This window comes from Diabrotica undecimpunctata, chromosome 9, assembly GCF_040954645.1.
Source record: "Diabrotica undecimpunctata isolate CICGRU chromosome 9, icDiaUnde3, whole genome shotgun sequence".
In the NCBI taxonomy this organism is placed as follows: domain Eukaryota; kingdom Metazoa; phylum Arthropoda; class Insecta; order Coleoptera; family Chrysomelidae; genus Diabrotica; species Diabrotica undecimpunctata.
The window spans coordinates 9,336,839-9,355,274 of record NC_092811.1 but is presented as its reverse complement, the minus strand read 5'-3'; positions in this window follow the sequence as shown (position 1 = coordinate 9,355,274).

Below are 18,436 nucleotides of genomic sequence, written 5' to 3'. Positions count from 1 at the left end.
CAAATAGTCCTTCTCGAGTACCCATTCCATTTCGGAACCCGATCTGCGTCTCGCTAATATCCTCCTATAGCCTTTCATATATTCTCTTATGTATTACTTTCAGCAGAACTTTTAAAGTATGACTCATGAGGCTCAGTGTTCGATAATCAGAGCACTCTTTTGCTGCTTGTTTTTTAGGGATGGTTATGAATGCTGACTTCAGCCACTCTTGTGCTATTATTCCCGTATGGTACACCGTGTTGAATAAATCTGCCAATACTTATCCAGCTGCCTTATTGTCTTTATTTTTGATAGCATATTTGATTTCATCTATCGTGATCTTCTGTCTCTCTAAAGGATTTAATTCTTGTATTTTCTGCATTTCACCTCTATCATCTTGGAAAAGTTCTCTAACGTACTCCTCCCATCGTCTTAATTTCTCTGATAAATCTATTAGTAGTACTCCTTTTTTGTCTTTTATGTGTCCTTGCTGTCATTTTTCATGTGTTCATATTTCGACCCATTCCAGTCATTTCTCTTATTTTTTTGTGAATATTTCTCATATCATATTTTGTTTCTAGTTCTTCTATCTCAAAGTAATTACTATTTAAATGGGAATAAGCCACAATTAAAGTTTTAAGTACGTTTATGGACGTTTCAATTTCCCCTTCGGAAATCGTTCTCAAAATACAAACATTAGTAAATTAAACAAATTTTGAGAACGATTTCCGAAGTGGAAATTGAAACATTAATAAACGTACTTTACCCTTTAATTGTGGCTTATTCCCATTTAAATAGTAATTACTTTAAAATGCCACAAGAAAATAGCTTCAGAACAATATTTCTTCACATTGTTTCACTATCTCTTTACATTGTTTCATCAAAAAATAAATTTCCTTGGCTGTTTTGATTTTTTCCTTAATTATTCGTTGTATTTCTTTATACTTCTGTAGATCTTTTCCTTTATATTTCCTTCTTTCTTTCATCTGTAATAGTATTTCTTCTGTCATCCACTGTTTTTTAGCCTCTGACTTATGTTGTATCAAACTTTCTTGAGCTGGTTTCAGTAATGTGTTTTTTATATTATACCACTTTTTATTTACATCCATAATTTGTTTGTTGCAAGTTAGTGCTTTTTTGCATATTAACATTCACATTATTTTTTAATTCGTTTTTTATTTCTTCGTTTTTTAGTATTCTTACATTAATTTTTGGTTGTTGTTTTCTGAGTTCAATTCTTTTTTTCAATTCTGAGTTCAATTTTGAGTCTGACAATACAGCGTCGAACTATTGGTTGACATCAGGAAATACGTTTTCCGATACTGAGGGTTTCCTACTTACCATTTAGGATCAGGTTATTCCAACAAAAAATTACCTGATATATATTGTTAAAGATCCTCAAGTCCAAAATGACAAGTACTGATATGGATGCCAAGCCCAAGAGACCATCCAACATCTTACCGGTGGCTGCCAGGCGTTTGTCGGTACTGATTTTAAAGAACGCCATGACTCAGTAGGAAAGATTATCCACCAAGAACTAGCTAACAAACTGGGACTTCTCCAAACCGACCATCTTCCTTACTAGCAATACGTCTCTGACAGAATGCTTAAAAATGACAACTACAAGCTATACTGGGACCGCACTGTGCTCACTCACCAACCAGGGAAACATAATAGACCGGATCTCATATGAGTTAATAAACTTACTAGACAAACAACACTTATTGATGTAGCGATACCTAAGACCAATAATTTGCGTGTGAAATACAACGAAAAGATCGCCAAGTACAGAGATCTAGAAATACAAAGCAGGAGACAATGGAGAATGTAAACTACACAAATAGTACCTATTATTCTATCTACTGCTTCTGTTATTCCAAAAAACCTTCTAGAGAATATAAAACAGCTGGATCTAAATGAACATCTCTATAAGGTCCTACAGAAAGCTGTACTCGCGACGTCCAGATGTGTACGAAAATTTTTGGAAGATACTCCAGCATACCAAGTCACCTAGGGCTCGATAATACGGAAAGAGGCTCACCAGAGCTCAATCCTTTTGATACCGTAGTTATCTGGGATAAGTGAATTTTCCTCCTAGAGGGAGTGTGAGCCGTATGGCTAAATCTGGAAATATGACAATAAATAAAAGAATACGACTGAAAATAAGCAAACATCCACTTTAAAAAACAAGGAAAAGAAGACCTTTGCGAGTTTTTATGGGAAGTATGCGATAAGAGAGAGAAAAAACGAAATAGTAACCACAAAGGAACTAAATGCATAATTGGACCAATAAGAACATCACAAAAGAGTAGCAGTACAAACACCAAAAAGCAATTGATAATGGGAACAGAACAAATATGTTAGTTGGCAGAACTAATAAACTTAACATTCCTATAAACAAAATTTAAAATTTATAAACGACCATTACTTACAATAATTTAAAAACTTCTAAAATGTTATGAAATATTTATCTCTATTTGCCATTATTCTACTTAATGTACGTGACCACTACGAATAATGTTATGTCTCTTCACTCTCTTCACTAAAAACCATAAAATCCTTGTAAATCCTATGTTTGAACTATTGCTAAAAAACATAAAGTCAGACGAGGATTCGCAACGGTGTAGGTAGTTTATTTTTAGTAAAGTGTTGCCGGTTCTGGATCCATTTCTTGTTTATTTAAGATTCTATTAGTAGCAGAGTAAACGAAACATGACGTATATGTATCTATTTATGAGGCTTTAAAGGTGTCACGCTGATACCTGTCTGCAATACAGGGCTGTGCACTTTTCGGCGTAAAGCCTCCGTATTTTGCGTTACATGTCTCAATGTAGAATTCTTAGAAGACTTGAATTCTTGCCATGTTTGCCTCCAACAATGTTTTATATCTTTTTTAACTGTTATGTATGCGTTCTTGGTGAAAGAAATATAAATAAAAATAAAACGTTCCTAAGGCGAAAAACTCCATGGTTTTGTACAGAAGTGAAGGAAAAATGTAAAGCTTGCTGTATGATTGAGTTAAAGTGTTCTACAGGATGCTCTATCTCTTCATTGGTATTTAGAAGAATGTTTAGTTAGAGCATCTTCTCAACTGGATGTTAATTCTGTTCCAATTTGTTTTTCGGTTATGTATAATACACATGGTTTTCCCTGTGGAGGATTTTTTTTATTTAGTGTTATAATAACTGGCGAATGATCGGAAGATAGTTCAAAGCATGACTCAACATGCATACAGTCCTTGTTAATTAGTTTAGTTATGCCAAAGTCTAGAAGATCGGGGGTTTTATTTAAGTCGGATGGCCAGTACGTTGGCGACACAAAATGGATAAACTTCGTAGAATTCAATACAAAGTAAGAATCTGTTATATGCACAACAAACTGTCACCGTTTCTGGCATCCTAGCTTCTAACGCTTGCGATCTTTGCAGTCGTCGACTTGTAGACCTCTATTTTCCATAGCACTATCCAGTTCTTGTCTCCACGATCTTCTTGGTCGTTTACCTAGGACTACTTTATATAATGAAACCAAAACAGGCTGATTTGCTGTTGCCATTAAAATTAATCAATGAGTCGTGGGATAATACCCAAGAGATTAAATGTCGCATCAGAAAGGCAAAAAGTGAATTCTTGACTATGAGCTCTGTGTTCAAGAGCCATGACCTCACCCTAGAAACAAAAATAAGTGTACTTAGTGCTTCTATACGGAGTAGAAACGTGGACATTGAAAGCGGAAACTCTATCAAAACTTCAGGCTTTTGAGCTATGGTTATATAGAAGGATCCTGAAGATACCATGGACAGACAAAGTCACCAATGAAGTTACTACGGAGGATGAACACAATCGCGGCTTTGGTCAACATCGTGAAGGGCCATAAGCTGCAGTACTTGGGACATATAATGAGAAATTAAGGCAGATATGAGCTACTTCAATGCATGCATTTTGCAAGGTAAAATTGAAGGAAAAAGAGTCCCAGTACGAAGAAGACTATCCTGCATAACCTGAGAGCATGTATAGAAAGACCTCAACACAGCTATTCCGTTAAGCAGCCAACAAAGTCATGATCGCCAACGTTCGGAACGGATAGGCACCCTAAGAAGAAGAAAACAGACCTTAGAGCAAAATACTCGTAGGTTATCGGAAAAATATCGAGACCATATGTAGGAAACCCGCTATACACGTTGCCAACGTAAGATCTTCTTCTTCTTCTTAGTCGTTGACCTGATGCAGGTATCGTGATATCATGAAGCTATTAGCTAAATTTCCCAATGTTCCTCCACGTTTTTCTATCTTCTGCCATTCTAGCACATTCTGACAATGGAGCGCCAATGGTAGCAACAATATGGTCCGTGTATCGTGTGGGAGATCTACCTCTATTTCTTTTGCCTTCTACTTTTCCCTGGATGGTAAGTTTTTCAAGACCATTTCTTCGAAGCACATGTCAAAAATAGCTTATTATTTGTTCTGATATTTGTGTTCTTAGTCTTTTCTTTATGTTTAGCCGGTATGGATTCATTTGTTCTTCGGGCCACCCATGGTATTCTCAGCATTCGTCTCCAGCAGTACATCTCAAATACATCTATGTTCTTTTTGTCTTTCTCAGTAAGGGTCCAGCATTCCGACGCATAAGTGAAAACTGGAAAAACTAGACTTCTTACTAGTCTCATTTTTGTATCGGTAGTTATTTCATGGCTTTTCCAAATTTTTGTTAATTTTGCCATAGCGCTTTTTGCAATTGCTGACCGCCGCTTTATTTCTTCAGTACAGCCTCCTTTGTTGGTTATTAATGAGCCCAGATACACAAATTTATCTACAACAGCGATATTGTTTATCATGACCAGATGATTTTGATTGTTGTTAGCTCATTTTATCTCTGTTTATTTTAAGGCCCATCGTTAAGCTTACGTCTTCTATCCGTTGTAGCAGGTGAATCAATTCAGCTTCAGAACTAGCGAGGATAGTAGTATCATCTGCATATCTCAAGTTGCAAATCTTCTTCCCGCCATTGGTGATGCCACCGTTCCAGTCCTCAGTAGCTTTCAGCATTATCCATTCACCATAGATGTTAAATAGAATTGGGCTTAGTATGCAGCCTTGTCTCACGCCCTTTGTGACCCTGAAACTATCGGTTAGTTCCCCATTTATTCTAACTCTGGCATAATTGTTATTGTACAGGCTTTTAATTAGCAGTATCAGATGATTGGGGACTCCCATTTCAGACAAAACCTGCCACATTTTACTCCAGATGACGAAATCGAAAGCTTTACTATAATCTATGAAGCACAAATATGTTGTGATGTTGAATTCTCTGGATTTTTCTACAATCTGCCGTACGTTTAAAATTTGTTCTCTAGTACCACGTCCGGGGACGAAACCTGCTTGTTCCTCCGCAATGTTAGGTAGTAAAAAGGGCTTTATCCTCTCAAGAATTATGTGTAAGAGTATCTTACTGCAACGTAAGATACTAGAAGCAAAATACTTTTAACTTGAAAATGATTAAACATTTTAAAATTTCGTCGACTTTTTTCGTGAAAGCACTATTTTCTACCGGACTAAATAGCCCGGACGATTTCTTTGGAAAACAAAAGAATTTACGTCGTTATATGTCACTGTTTACCGATCTCTTCAGACTCATTATCACATCTTAAAACTTGGCAACTGCGTGAATACACACCATTTCATAAGAAAAAAAAAAACAAAATAAAATGAATTACTTACAGACGTGTTGGCAGCAATAGCGACTCGACTAGCCGCTCCATGTATTTATATAGGACGCCAATGACCCCTGGTGTATTTATGCAAGCAGGAGTCAGGAGTGCTTTTAAATGAGTACACAATTTGGCTGAATCAGTGAAAAAATTTACTGCGACAGTTGGCACTACTTATTACAACATACTACACATAGTTTTGCTACTCTCAGAATTAGCGGAGAGGAGATGGATTAACGGAGACAGTGAATAACGTATCCTGACTTTGTGCCAATAAATATATCAATTTTTGAATACAGTATGTCTCCAAACAAATAGTTTTGAAACAACAGATACAATAATAATAAACGGAGACAGAAAAATTAAAGAATAAATATTACATACGGGTAAGAAAGTGTAGATAGCAAGATAACAAACAAGAAAGAATTCAGAAATGCGACCAAGAATTTGTAAGGAAGAAGAAACAGTTCAAAGCAAAAACAGCAGTAACAAAAATCAAGTTGCTTGCCTTGTAAAATTAGTTGAATTAGTTGATACTTCTCGTTGCGCATCGCATGCCCTAAGTATGTCATCTTTCTGATTTTCACGATACGCATAATTTCCAAATCTTTATTCATATAAATCACGGATCACGGTGTTGTTTGTGACATGATGGATATAGGAAATTCTGAGCATGCGGCGGTAGCACTACATTTCGAAGGCTTCTAATCGTTTGGATGTTAAATAAAATCCAAATTATTAAATTAAAATTATTAAATAAAATCTTCCTGAGGCTATTGAAGCCAGCTCTCACCTTTTCTATACGACATCTTATTTCCCGTGTGTGGTCCCATTCCTTATTTAGGCTGCATCCAAGGTATGTAATTTTGTCGACTATTTTCAAGGGTTCATTATAAGCTGTGAATTGGTGCTGTATTACGTCGTTTTTACTTACTACAAGAAGTTTCTTCTTCTTACAGTTTAATTTCATGTCGTATCTGTCACAGGCTTCCACTACACGGTCTATTAATGTTTGCAGATCCTCCGCATTATCAGCAATCAAAACCGTATCGTCCGCATATCTTAAGTTGTTTATGATTTCACCATTGATTTTTATACCTTCTCTTAAACCATAAATAACTTCCCTGAACAGCATTTCCGCGTAAGTATTGAACAACGTCGGTGATAAAAAGCAGCTCTGACGTACTCCCCGTTTTATCGTGAATTCTTGTGCGGTTTCGTTGTCTACTCGTACAGTTGCCCTTTGCTGTAAGTATACATTTTTAATTAGGCGTAAATCTTTGTCATCAATATTAGATTCTTTCAGGATCTGAAATAACTTTTGATGTTGTACCTTGTCAAATGTTTTTTCAAAGTCTATAAAGCATGCTTAGACTTCGCCATTTACGTCTCGAGCTCTTTGTATCAATACTTGTATGGAAAATAGGGCCTCTCGCGTTCCCAGTCCGTTTCTAAATCCAAACTGAACACTGCTAATGTTTTCTTCAAGTCTTCTATATATGCGAGAGTGAACAACAGAAAGTAGGATTTTGAGTGCATGACTCATTAAGCTTATAATTCTGTAATCAGAGCATCTGGTGGCATTTTGGGGAGAGGGATGAAGGTGGAAACTAGCCAATCTGTAGGCAATTCTGCAGTTTCATAGATTTTGTTCAGTAGACTCGTTAGGAGTTTGAGTTGGTTGTTTTCAAATAGTTTCAATATTTCAGCTTGTATGTTGTCAGGTCCAGGTGCTTTGTTGGTTTTTAGTCTTTTTATTTCATGTTACTTCACTGAGCGTTATTTCTGGTCCTGAACATCCAGAAACACTGACTTCTGTCTTTTGCTCTTCCTTGAATAAGTCTTCCATGTATTGCCTCCATCTCTCAAGTATTCTCTCATTTTCGTAGAGCAGATTGTTGTGCTCGTCTAGTATTAAGTTATAACTTCGTGATCCGTTTCCTCCCGTTAAGCATTGATCTTGTAGCCATGATTCTTTTGCTTCTTTAATCTTTTTCTTAATGATTTTGTTTATTTCTTTGTAACTTTCCTCATTTTTGAGGAAATTTTGTGTTTTTCTAGATATCACAGGATAAGTCTTTTGTTTATTAGTTTTTCTAGCAACTTACACAAGGGACATGTCAGTGAAATAGGACGGTAGGAATTTGGATTATTCGAGGATTTTTCTTGATTAGTATAACGATAGATTCCCTCCATAAGTATAAACAATTTTTTTACTGCAGATATTGGAAGATTTTTGAGGAATATAAAGGGGATGTTATCGGGATCTGCAGCTGAATTTTTGCAAGTTGGAAGAATATTAAGAGTTTCTGTAGTATAAATGGAGTGTTTAAAACAGTATAGTCAAATTTGAGAGATTGCGAAGGATATTATACAGGAGGATTTATTTCTTTGAGTACATTCTTGTTTATAAATATTTGATAGACATTTTCGGCGATTATACTGACGATTTGTTACTAAATTACTTTTATATAAAAGAGCTGAAATTCTAGTGTGCGTATTTTTTCCCCGCATTTGATTAATTTTCTTGCAAACTTGAGAAGGGCAGTATTATAAGTTAAAGTGGAAATGTAGTTTTTCCATGAGTGTTTCTTAATTTGTTTTTAGATATACCTTGCCTTGTCTGTAAGTTTTTTAAAACAAATCAAGTTGTCGTCACTTTTCTTTCGGCTTTCATGGAATTTGAATCCCACTTATTTTCACAATATAAACCTTAATGTTAATAACAGATAGCTAATAAAGAAATTGTTACAATTGTTGATTAATTTGTCTAAAAAGATATCGCATAAATGGTTATATAAACCAATAATACTATGTATAAACATTTATTACCGATTTGAAAACTGGGCTCAGAGGATTTCCCATAAAAATTATAACGTCATGGAGTTTTTGATAAATACATGTTAATAAAGTTTACAAAAACATTTGAGAGCATATTTGCATTAATTTGTATTCCGATTCTCCCAATTGATTATTTCATTATTTATTTCATACTAGGAATAAGATTTTTAACATTAAAACTAACATTTTTATAGTTATTACATTGTTTTAGTGTTATTTTTCTATAAATAGAATTTATTTTTAGCCATATAAGCATATTTTTTTAAACGACTACGTTATCTACACATAAAATTTCGCTGGTGATCAGATAGTATTGACATACTATGGAGTTGAATGTAGGGTGACAATTTTCAAACACCCATCACAATACACTGGAGTGCAAAATTAACCGAACACTCAGATTTTTATGTATTTTTTCGTTTTAGATAAAAATCTTATTGAACTTTTTTGAATTGTATTTTATGCCTTCTTAGCGACAACGTTATTTTCTTGTTTGAACCTGTTTGGATGATTTTTGCGAGCAACAACATGTATGTACAGCGTTAACAGGCCTTTTAGGCCCATTGCTGGGTAGATAATTTCCATCGTTTTCTATTCTTCGCTAACAGCTTCCAATCTCTGATTCCCATCTCTCTGACATCTTCCATCACTACATCTCTCCATTTCTTTCTTGGTCTTCCTCTCTTTTTTTTGCCCTCAGGTACTCTCCAAGCAATATTCTTGACTAGTCTATTACCTTGCATTCTTTCTAGATGGCCGAGCCATTCTAGTCTACGTTTTTTCACCACTTTTGTTATTGTAGGGTTAGCATACAACTGATACACTTCTGCATTAGTTCGTCTTCTCCATTCTCCCTCTACTACTTTTCCACCAAATATTCTGCGAAGTATCTTTCTTTCCCATGCTTCCAATGTGTTCTGTACGGTTTTGTTCATAGTCCATGTCTCGGCAGCGTATAGCATTGTGGATCTAATTATAGTTTTATATACTCTTATTTTTGTATTACGAGATATATCTTTGGCCTTAATTATTTTGCTCATGGCTCCAGCACACCTGTTGCTCTTGGTCAGTCTCAGGTTGATTTCAGTTTCTTCCTTACATGTCTGATCAATAAGAGTACCTAAGTACATATATTCATCCACCTTCTCGAATTCTACAACTGATCCATTCTCCACTTCCAATTTAAAGGATCCCCTAGTGCTTATTCCTTTTTTGCTCGAGATCACCATGTATTTCGATTTATTAATATTAACTTTCAGTCCCATTTTAGAGCTTTCCCGAATCAGTCTTTTTGTTATATTTGATAGTTCTTTTCCATTTCTTGCAATGAGAACCACATCATCAGCGTATGCTAAGCATTGGTGCTCCTTGTATAAAATAGTTCCGGACCTATTTATCCCAATAATCCTTACAATTTTTTCTAGAACTATATTGAATAGCAATGTAGACAACGGGTCTCCTTGGCGAACAACTTTTTTCACTTCGAATTCTTCTGAGACTGTACCGTTGCATCTCACAGCACAAATGGTTTGTCTAATTGTCATTTTTACCAATCTTATTATTTTTTCTGGCACTTGGAATTCTTTTAGTGTTTCTATTAACTTGTTTCTGTCTATTGTATCGCAGGCAGCTTTGTAATCAATAAAAAGTACTTGTGCTGAAATGTTGTATTCATAGCAATTGATCAGGATTTGTTTTAGCATAAAAATTTGATCGGTTTTTGATCTTCCTTTCCGAAATCCTCCCTGGTATTCTCCTAGATTCTTCTATATATATATATATATATATATATATATATATATATATATATATATATATCTAATCGTTTTTTAATTAGTATGGCGAGTACTTTATACATTACTTCTAATAAGGATATTCCTCTATAGTTTGCGCATTCAGTTCTATCTCCCTTTTTGTGTATAGGAATTATAATCGACTTTCTTTCCCCGAGACTTTTTTGGTTTTTCATATCTTTTATTATTTCTTCAATTTCTTCTCTTGTGGGCTTTGGTATTTCTTCTATTACTATTTGAGGTCTAGGAACATAACAATTTTCTTTAGTAGTCACTTCGTCATTTTAGTATCTCTTAGAAATATTCTTTCCACCTTTCACATATTTGGTCTTCATCCACTATCAGGTTTCCTTGTTATCTTTTACATTCATCGTTCTTCCCTGGTACCCAGTTTTAATGTATTTTAATTTTAATGTGATGCGGGGCGAGAAGTATGACATCCTGCGATTCATAATGCAAGGAAAGATAGATGGCAGAAGAAGCATCGGAAGAGCACGAATTTCATGCCTCAAGAACCTGAGAGAATGGTTTGGATGCAGCTCAAAAGAACTACTTAGAGCTACTGCCTCAAAAATTAAAATAGCTATGATGATTGCCAACCTCCGTACCGGGGATGGCACCTGAAGAAGAAGAAGAAGTCTCCTCTACAAACTGCAATTACACCTACCAGACGAACTATACTTTATACTAAAATCTTATCTTACTGACCGTTACTTCCAAGTCAAAATTGAAGACAGTTATTCAAATTACCACATCATACAATTTGGAGTACCTCAAGGTAGCGTTTTTTTCCAACCAGCAATTATTATACCTTCTTAGCTACTTTTCTAGGTAGTGCATCTTAATGTAGCATCCCAAAAAGTACAAAATCATTTAGTCCAATTACAAAACTGGCTTAAGCGATGGAAGATCAGTGTTAACGCTAGCAAATCAGTACAAATTACTTTAACAACAAGAAAATCTACATGTCCCCAAGTTTATATTAATAATATTTCCATTTCTATAAAACCAGTTGTCAAATACTTGGGATTGCATCTGGATGAAAGACTAACATGGACAACGCACATTAAAACTAAACGGAAATAACTAGAACTTATACTAAAAAATATGAATCTAAAACACGAACTGGCTATTTAACATCGTCTCAGTTATTTCTTGAAAATAAACTCCTTCTGTACAAAGCCATACTCATACCAGTGGAATATGGAATAGAAGTATGGGACTGTAGTAAACCTTCAAATACGAAGATACTTCAAACATTCCAATCCAAAATACTCCGTATGATATGGATATGATCTGGACATTCCATTACTTAAGGACATAATAAAGAATCACTCAATAAAATATAAAAATCGCACAACTGATCACAACAACGAACTGATAAATAATTTATTTACCCAACCACTTGCCGAAAGAAGATTGAAGAGAGTATGGCCAGAAGACCTACCGTAATAATACTTAGAGGACGTCACTGAACGGTACCTAACTCACGTTAATTTACTTACAGACTATTTACTTATTACTCTCTGTATAAAGTAGATTATAAACATACAATGTAACAATAAAAAAAATTGAAAGTTTCTCTTAAAAAAAAAATTGTCCCGTATTTCTTATAGTCGCTATATCTATATCGAGATAGTTGCTCGTATGGTAGGTAGGAAATCAAGACAGTAATGAGAAAATGTCTTTCTCTTTTCCTTTTCTCATAATCTCAGACATAATAACACAAACAATATTGGAGTTAATGGACCATACACTTAAACAAGATATTGCATCTGATGACAGTTTATATGATCCAAGTAGGATGGTAGTTGTTTTTATAATAAAAGGCTATAGAAATGGAACGATTTGGAAAAATGCATTGGTAGGTTGGACTTTGAGATTCGCTACACATGAACCCTTTTATTCTTAAATATAAACTTCACTCAAGTTTTTTATCTTAATTTTTTATCTCAATAGATACAGAGGACCATGAAACAATGATTGACTACAAACACAATAATTTAAATAATATCTTTTTATTTAGATAAATATTCAATTGATAGAAATGTATTTTACATAGCTGTTTTTTCGCTTTAATTTTTGGCAAATATTTGCTATCGAATGATGTTTTAAGTGTCAGTCAGAAATCATTTAGATAAAACTGGAATTGCACAATAAAAGATCTAGTTTTGTAATTAGGTAATCTAAAAATCTCCTTTACATAATCTTATTAAAATAAAACAAAAAAAAAACAGGACTCATTAAAAAACAGTTATATAGGTCTGGTGCTTAATGTATACTCATGATGTAATGTTAGCAGGAAATACTAAAAGGTATTTAAAACAAGATCTGGAACAGTGGAGACAATCTCTTACTAAAAACGATTTAAAACTTTGTAGAAAAAAAAACGGAGAGATTTGGATGGCGAAATTATTGTGAAAAGTAATAGTTTTAAGTACCTAGTATAGGATGGGTCTCTCGGGAGACCTGTAACCTCTATATAGAGCATGTCCCCAGCTGGCGGATAGGAGAATGCTCGACCCGGTTTACAGGGGGTACACGTAAACTCATCACCAATTACTATAAATACTCTCGGACATAGTACAAACTCATCACCGCCATAAAAGTAGGGTTTTCAAAATAGACCCTAAGAGATTGGTAAACTGATCACTGGCCTACCTGCAGCCTGGATCAGGTATAGACCATAAAATCCCAGCAAACTGCTAGTTATTGGTAATTTCACAGAATAATCCAAATCCAGATGTCTTAAATGCAACTGCAATTTATTGGTTTTTATTTGGGAATTCCACCAAATTCTATTGATAGCTACCTAAAATCATGCGAAAAGAAAAATTTCTCTTTATTTGTCCTTGTTTCTTCAACATGGATAGTGAACTGCTAATTTATTACGTCCTGAGCCAACGCGGACAAAAAATTATGGTTATCAATAATTTCAAATTTCAATTGCGAAAGACTCATCAACAAATCGAATTGCCTTTTGTGGACTTGTGCGACGAAAGGGTGTAAGGCTAAATGTCATACAACTGGTGAGTAGAAATGTTATACTGTTTTTGTTTAGTTGTTTCGCACTGATTTTCGCGAATAATCCTGATCAAACAGAAAAAAAATCAGTGTAATTAAGTTCTTTAAGTTAACTGTATAAGATGTTTCTTGTAGGCAAGGCATAATATTACTTTGTGGCTGTAGATTACTTTTTCTGATATTATATTTTGAGATTTCTAATTAAATTGTTAAAGTCACATTGTTATATGTATATATATATATATATATATATATATATATATATATATATATATATATATATATATATATATAAAGTTGGCACCATATGTGAAACCTTTTTATTTTTAGTTCTATGAATTTTGTTATATAAAATAAGTATGTTACATAAAAAGTTTTGAATGATCTAAAACCTAGAATACAATGATCAGATATAAATTTTTTTTTAGTTGTATACGCGGTTTGTCAAAAAAAAAAAATGAATTGTGGATATTCTCAAGTCTTAATAAAATTCATGTTGTTTAACAAACCGCGTAACTGACTGAAGAATACTAATATCTGATTCTGATGACTGAATTTCTAGATCATTTAGAACTAGGGAATAAATTTTTTTTCATAAAACTAAAAATAAAAAAATTTTCTATATGGTACCAACTTAATTGGACTCTTATATACATATACTGAAAAAGCGATAAACGCTTGTAGTCAACGCTGATCAGTTAGACTACAAACACAACTATATTTCTGTGTGCAGCCGAAGATAGGGCAAAGAAGTACTCTTTTTAAACTACCAAGCATTCGCAAATCTCTATTTACATCATCAGGATGCTACAATAAACAAAATTAGTACAAATTATAGAATAAAAATTATTTTGTATCTTACCCTAATTTAGGTTAGTTGTCATGATGTTTATGAAATGAAATGAACAACTCATCTGACTCCTACAAATAATGGCAAAAACTAACCAAAAAATGTAAAAATATTGCTTTTAAAAGCACTCTAATTGTGGGATCTTTGTACAAGTCATTGAAAGATAATGTACAGGAAGCTGTACTTAAGCAGTTTGATACATTCTGTCATAATAAATGCATTGCTGATTACTTCAAATTTAAAAATTTCCGCCAATGATGCCATAAAATTTAAAGCTTTGCACGTGTAAAAAATTAGGTTTACTTCGACTTCAATGCACTAAACGGTAAGACTTAGACCGAATGTATGCTTAACAAATTATCTCGAGAATTCAATGAGAAATATAAAAATGCAATGAAAATCAAATAACGAAGTTGGGACTACTTCCGATATAAACAAAAATAGCACATATTGACAAATATTTTCATTTTAAAGTTCACTATCGAAATCCTATGCAACTAAATTTTTAGATCTCAAAACCATTTAGATTGGCAGATACGTCTAATAGGCCACACCGTGAGACATATTAATATCTCAGTTAAATTTTAAAGCAACTTACTTAAAATAATTTATGAATTTATTAAATTATCACATAAACGAGAAGTATAACAGGTAAGAGGCAATCTTTCGCAGTAGAAACCAGGCAAAAATCCCGGTGATGAGTTTACCTATCTGCGGTGATGAGTTTACCAATCTCCAAAGGATGCCGGTGATCAGTTTACTATATCTCCGAGGGTCTAATAATTTTATGAGGGGCTATATAGTGATGAGTTCGTACACGTCCTTTACAGGTGGGTAAACACAAACACAGCTCCCTACTTACTGACCAACGGATTCGGTCGGATGAGTTAGTAAATTAAAGATTACTCTTTTGTCCAGGGGTTTGGAAACTGACTCTAAAAGCCAAGAACCGAAAAATAGCCCAAAGGCGTAAGTATGCAGAAGACAACGTGGAACCACTGCATTACAGACTCATACAGTACCACTTATAGTAAAGTCATGAATGGCAAATGACAAAACCAGTAAACAAACTTACTGATTATGGACCACAGAATCCAAAATCCGGCAGGGGAGGAATCGCTGCAGACCACAGGGCCTCCCAGGTCGTAAACCAGAGGAAACCCCCCCTATTTAAGTGACGTACAGTGGTCAGGTTCAGGCAAACAAATTACAAATAACGGAACCATATATTTATTATTATGGTGTTGCTATCTTAGTTGCAGTTGCAAAAAAGGTCAACTACTTTGTAACAAGTTTTACTTCTTATTCTGATAGGATCTTAACTTCATAACTTCAGTCTACGAAAGGTATAATAAATTTTCTTCAAGTTTATGCTCCGACGGCAACTAAAGATGAAGACCAAATCGATTTGTTTTACGGTGTAAATCTCCTGGAGATACAACGAATAGAATAATTCGAAATCAAATTGACTTTGTCCTCATTAGAAAAAGATTTCGTAATGCGCACAAAGTAGAATGCAGTGATGGACATAATATATAGCACAGCTTTTTGAAGACAAAGAGGCAACAAAAGTACCAAAAGAATTTAAAGATGATACTGGGCCTTACATTATACGAGAAGAAATCGAATATGCAATGAAACAAGCTAAAAGTGGTAAATCTCCCGAATTACTCAAACCTGCGGATACTGAATGTATTGACTTCTTTTGGATCTAAAGAATGGCTCCAATCGACATTTATACTGCTAGGGAATACAGAAGAAAATAGATGAAGGCATAAGTACTCGTAATACGTAAATGGGATTTGGGAAAGGTCTGGGAATAACACGGAATGCACTGTTTGCAGTGAGTGTTCTTTCGCAAGATGCTTAGATATGAATCAGGAAGTATATGCCTGTTTCATTGATTTTGAGAAGGCATTTGATACAGTATAGCATAATAGGCTCAAAGATATTTTGTTAAATAAAATCTTGGACAGTAGAGACATTAGAATTATATAAAACCTATATTGGAATCAAACAGCGAAAGTGAAAGTTCAAAATGAACTGACTGAGGATATCTAGATTCGCGTGGAGTGCGCCAAAGGTGTATTTTATCATCATTGTTGTTTAATTTATACAGCAATGTAGCATAAATTTATATTTATAGCATGTAAAGGAAAAGAATATCAGAGAAGATCGCTGGGAATAAAATATTAGAAAACGATAACATCGAGGAAGGCTGGGAATAAATTCAAAAATAACATAAGTAACGCAGCAACAGAATCACTTGGAGAGAGAAAAGTAACGAACACTAACATATCAAAAAATAAAACACCATGGTTTAGAGAGGAAGTAAAGACAAAATGTGAAGAAAAGAAAAAAACCTTTTTACAATACAGAACACAACAAACACAACAGGCATATATCTACTATAAACCAATCAGAAATGAAAATAATACTTCAGTTAGACAAATAAAAAGGGAACACTGGCAGAGCTTCCCAAAACAGATGAAACACGACTTCTACGGAATACAAAAAGAAATATGGAGAATGATCAGAGGTCAAAGAAAAGAGATGAACGATCTAAAAAAAAACGAAACACATTCAGAAGGAAACATGGGTAGACTACTTTCTACGATAGTTGACGATAATGAACCACCAACACCAGAGGACGTGAACGAAGACGACAAACGTTGTTTATGTTGACGACAGACGAAGAAATAAATATTGAGGAAGAAGAGGTAAAGGAAGCATTAAGGAAATTAAAAAATAGAAAATCACCAGAGGAGAACAGATTACCAAAGGAACTCCTAAAGTAAGGAAGACCAGATATGACCAAACAGCTATTAAAACTAATCCAAAAAATAATAGAACAAAACAGAATTCCTCAAGAATCGGACCCGGAAAATTACAGAACAATTAATTTATTAAACTCAACGCTAAAACTAACAACCAAAGTGATAACGAATAAACTGAATGAAATTATAACCCTAGCAGAAGAACAACAAGGTTTTAGGTCGGGAAAATCATGCACCGACGCTATATTTATAATGAGGCAAGTGCAAAAGAAATCATTAGAATACAACAAACCGGCGTATGTATGTTTCGTGGACCTTAAGAAGGCATTTGACCGGGTCAAATTAAAGGACGTTATCCAATTAATGTACACAAGAGAGATATCTCTAGGAATAATCAAAACGATCGAAAATATCTACCAAAACAACACAGTAAAAGTAAAAGTAGAAGAAGAACTAACCGACCCTATTGATGCTAACAATGGGATAAGATAGAGAGATTCCCTGAGTCTTCTATTGTTCAACCTGATTATGGATGAAATAATAAAAACAGTAACTAAAAAAGATATATCGTTCCATAGATTCATAGTTCCAAAAGATCGTTCCATAGAATGGAACGATCATATAAGCTGAATGACAATAAATAGAGTAGTAAAGACGGCAAGAGACGGTTCCCCAATAGGAAGACGATCAGTAGGAAAATCACGAAAACGATGGAACGACAACTTACTGGAGGCACATTGAAAAACAGACAGAGCCATGTCTATATAAAAAGAAGAAGAAGGTTGTGTGAGGTTGAGGCCTGGATACGCACGCATATCCAACAAAATTATAATAGCCAGAATTATTCTCAATCTCCGATAGGAGTGGAACTTGAAGAAGAAGAGTAGGATGGGTGAAGTGAAAAGAAGCGAGAGGTGCGCTATGTGGCAAAAAGATTCCTATGAAGCTACCTAGTACAACAATAACAGATTATCTACAATCTTAAAGAAGAATAAGATGTGCTATGTAGCTACAAGGTTTCTATGAAACTACCTAGTACAACAAAAAGATATTATATACAATCTTGAAGACGAAGAATAGGATGGGTGAAGTGGAAAGAAGGTGCACCGGTGTTCTTTAGGTGCCGTCTTCTTAGCGAAGGTTGGCGATGACCTCTGCAAAGTCTTCCCTATTTTGGGCTTTCCTTATTAAAGTTTGAAAGTCTAATCCTGTCCAATCTTTGATGTTGCGCAGCCAGGTCATTTGTCGTCTACCCGGGCCGTCCGGACCGTGTCTGCCTTCTATTTTCCCTTCTATAATAAGCTGAAGGAAGTTATACCTGTCGTGTCTAAATATGTGTCCAACATAAGACGTTTTACGCTTCTTGACAATTTCTGTGAGCTACCTAGTACAACAAAAACAGATTATCTAAAATTTTGAAGAAGAAAAAATATGATTGGTGAAGTGGAAAGAAGCGATAGGTGTGCTA